Source organism: Falco punctatus (genome assembly GCF_963210335.1).
Source record: "Falco punctatus genome assembly, chromosome: 2".
Classification (NCBI taxonomy): Eukaryota; Metazoa; Chordata; class Aves; order Falconiformes; family Falconidae; genus Falco; species Falco punctatus.
Window position 1 is genome coordinate 36,615,136 of NC_137581.1, and position 4,323 is coordinate 36,619,458.

Here is a 4,323-nt window from a genome sequence, read left to right on the forward strand (position 1 = left end):
AAGGACATAGGGGAGTGTGGGAAGGTCCCCAGCGTGGTAGATAATAATGAAGGATTGCTCAGGGCAGGGGGAGAAAACCCCCTTTCATCTCTAATGCCTATTGAAAGCATTTGAGTGTGCAATGCACTGAACTATGCTTGGATTTAATTCAGGAGGGAAGTGCTTGGGTCAAAGGAGAACTTACAAACAAACTAACATTTATAAACCATGGGCAGTCAGTACACCAAGACCAAAACTGAGCTGTGGAGAGAAATTCCTTGATACCCAACACCCACTAATGAGCCCCAAGAAACCCACTGAAATCAGGCATTTCTATAAGGATCTACCAATAGTAGGATAATTTATACACCATAAATTCATATATTAAAAAAAAAAAAAGTGCCTTTCTTAATACCTGTAGAATTCACCTCACCTAGAGTCAAATTTCTAATAATCTTCAAACTTATCTCTTGTATTTTTTATAATTTTAAAACCTGATTTAACAATCTAGGCTGTCTATAGAGCCTCTCTGGACACTTACTCTCTCCAGAGAGAGAAATTGTCTCTGGAGAAGGCTGCTTTGCTGTGCTAACTATAGAGAAGCCTGAGGCAATTCCAGTCTTAATTATTAAGCAAAAGTCCTTTGTCTTAGGTATCTATAGATAGTTTGGTACCTAAGTGAGGTGATTATGGGCTACAACTCCCACTTTTGCTTCTCTTTACCTCTCAGGGGTTGTAACATCACACAATTCAAGGCAAAGACAATTGTTTCAAGGGAAAAAAAACCATCAAAAACCAAAGCAAAAACAAACAAAAAAACCAGTCAGGAGGTGAGGCAGCAGCTACAGAAGGAAATGGAGAAGAGGGTTCATACTATTATCCAGGCAATACAGATCCTACCTGTTAGGCATATACCTTTCATATTACAGAGTGTGTGGGGATGCAAAATGAGAAAGGGAACCCAATACATCAGCAGCTGAGATATGGTCAACATGTAGCCAAGATTTCAAGGACCATGGGAGAAGGAAATGAAGCAAGGGGAAATCTTATATTGCAGTTTAAAGGCCAGAGCACAGACCTGAGAGACGGTAATTATAAAACCCGATCTTGGAGGTTTTATGAATTTTACATTAGATCTCAATGGATTGAATGCTGAAGCAGTCCTGGGAAAAGAAGCTAAAAGCCAGGCTTGTCCTCACAGTGCCTAGGATGATAGAAATAAGAATGCATGCCCAGATTTCATCTTCCTTACTTTTCTTCTGGTCCCACGATGCTTCTGTTCTTGAGTACAAAATAGACAAAAGGCTTAATGGCAAGGGACCCCCACATTCATCACCTGACTCCTCCTGTTCTGAGAGACAGGGTTAGCGGTCCTCTAGGCTAACATGACAGAGGAATTGCTTCTTGGAAAGGTAATTTAACCATTAGGATGCGGCACAAAAGTATCTACACCTGTGACTGCTTTGATCTGTGTTGGACTAAATGTTAGCCATAAACCTTGGGCAGAAGAGATACGCTATATATTCAGAACAACCAAGATGGTGAATCTCCTTGGCATGTGCAGTAACAGGATATTACATTAAAAAAAATAATCTTAAATGGAGAAAACTTCAGTTCATGCGATCCTGTCATTTTCTGAGAATGAAACATCTCAGTTCTGCCCAGTTTGTTTTCTACATGCTTGAATTCCTTTAAAGATCTTACTTTCAGTTTCTTTATGCCTCGGTTTTCTCTGTTTTTTTCTCTTTCAACAATAATTGTGTTTCCCTGGAAAAGTAAAGGAACTCACATTTGGAAACTGCTCAGACACCCATGTAGTGTAGATCAAACAAGAACCTAGATAAAAAGGTTAAAACCTAAGTGCACTGCTATTTCCTAATACACCTCTCTCTCCATTTATAAAAACAGGGTATAATAAGAACTAGTAGACAGAGCTTTCTGGAAAACCTCTTACTGCCTGAAATAATGAGAAAGTTGTTCGATCATACTAGAAATATTACTCAGATAATTCTGGCAAGGTCAGATTCTGGCAAGTGTCATTTTCTATTTGCTACATGAAGTACTATGTGTTCAAGTTGCTGTGTAAGGACCCCAGGGCTTGCAGAGTCATTGCATGTAACTTTTCACAACTGTTTTGTCTAACATTTTTATCTCCTTCTGTGGCTCCTTTGTTCCAATTCTACCTGTGTTTCTTCTAATTGTTCATTTCAATTTATGTTCGCCCAGTCTCATTCCAAGTAAGTTCATTGTGCTTAAAGATACATATGATAATTTATACCTGTTTAAAGTATGCTGGAGAGAGTGAAAGCCGCACAATCATTTTGTATATGATACACTGTGCAAATGAAGACAGGAGAATATATCATTTATAAATAATTTTCCAAGGTGTGTCCCTCAAATGTCTGTTAAAGGCTATAAAGCATGTCTATCAAATTAAAAAAAGATAAAACTTTTCTGTTTACAAGTAGTCTGTATATACTGATGCACAATGACACTCTGGAGTGAAAATTATCTGCACTTCCAAGGTGAGATGTCAGCTGAAAAAGCTTTTATATAGTATCACTCAATCTTTTATTGCTATGTCCTAATATGAGAGAAGCCTTATAATGGAAAAGCTACTTTGTGTTAATTGGTGGAACCTAGAAAAAATACAGTTAAATATCTCTGTCTTCTAATTTTTCAGGAAAATAATACTATCACGACATAAAAGCATCCAGCTCTCACTATACATTTCACAAACTTCACTGTTACAACCTGTGAGCTGAATTTCTCACTCATCACAAAAATACTGTATGACACTAAAATACAATCACTGACACATAAGCTGTGTTCCACCATTCAATTGCTATTTATTTCATAATTTCAAAGACTGTGTTTAAAAAACAAGAAAGCATTGGCACTCCTATATAGGGACAGAACTCTAATCTTCAAGAGATATAATCCTTTTACAGCAGTTATTGTTCTAATCTGCTGTAAAACCTGCCAGTTAACTTGACCGTTGTCCAGGTCCCCTCTTTTTGACAACAGCCAAAGATGATAATATCCTGGAGTTTAACACACTGACACTGCTGAGGCACGATGTGCTGCTGAAAGTGGGGCACTGCAAAGCTAAAGTGGGAGCAAAGGTTGTGGATTAGAATGAATTAAGCAAACATGGATTAAGAAAGATCAATGAGCAGGGACACAGACTCATCAGGCTCTGTTTAGATAATCTGCTTGCTCCAACTAACATTTTCTTCCAATGTTACAGCTGAAGAAAATGTACTTGAAGCTCACTCTTGTCAGCTCCTGAGAAACTATCAGTAAATCACGCAGATGAGATAGTACCCTGAAACATAAAAACTCTGCCAAGGACTGATATTGACCCTGATCCCCAGATAGCAAGTACCATGACTGAAAAGACAGGTCTGCAATCCCAGATGATGAAACCATTAGGTCACTTGCCCTGGCTCAGTCAGTGCATTACTGAGGAAGAACAGAGAGAAGCAACAAATGATACTGCAGTAAACTGTGGAAAAGGGCAACAGAAAAATCAGAAGGGCATTCTCCAACATTGTGCATTAGCAGTGATGACAGAAACGTTGGCAGAAAAGACCTGTCATTTCAGAGGAAATAGCTTGTAGAAACACACAATCCTACAGACTGATCAGAGAAAACTCTCAGGTCACAAAAGCTGTGAGAGAAAGTTTAGATAAGTGAAGTTCCCATAAGCCACACAATGAATTGGGATATGAAAGAAGTATTAGGACGTTTACTGACTAAAGTCTCATAAAGAATTAGATCTGTCAGTCAGTAGAAAAAACAATGTCCTGACTCACGTGCATAAGGTCAAAGTTGCTGGAAAAATAGCAAGGAAGTCTTACCACATCTCCCACACTGGAGTTACTTTTTATTGCTGTATACTCCATTAGCTTGGAAAGTTAAAAAAGAAAAATCTACCAAAGAGCTGAAAAGAAAATAAAGTGGACATCACACTATAGGAACCACCTCAGAAGTGATGTCATGTGTACTGACCACATCTCACTCTGTAAGACCTTGTAAGATCTCAGATCCTAATCTCAACCCACTTTTGCTTCCTTAAGTGACACCTAGAGAATAATCATTCTGTAGAATTTAGAAATAGAAGAAACTTGTATAGTCAAGTTGCTTTTTTCTCTGTCAGTGCAGAATTTTTCTTAGTAGTACATTTTAACTGATTTGCCACAGTAGCTAAATCACAAAGGTGCTTAAAATTTTCACAGATAAACCAATAAGATTTTTGCTTGAGTACAGCCAGAAACCCTACCAATAAAATTAGGAGAAGTGTTGACTTTCTACAAAGTAACTGGTGAAAAAAATACTTAC

General features: G+C 38.0%; 1 long non-coding RNA gene across 1 annotated transcript in view; it reads right to left on the reverse strand.

Moving 5' to 3' along the window:
• The window catches only part of LOC308059126, an 87,304-nt gene that overhangs the window by 42,052 nt on the left and 40,929 nt on the right, over positions 1-4,323 (reverse strand). The gene's annotated exons all lie outside the window — the stretch shown is intronic.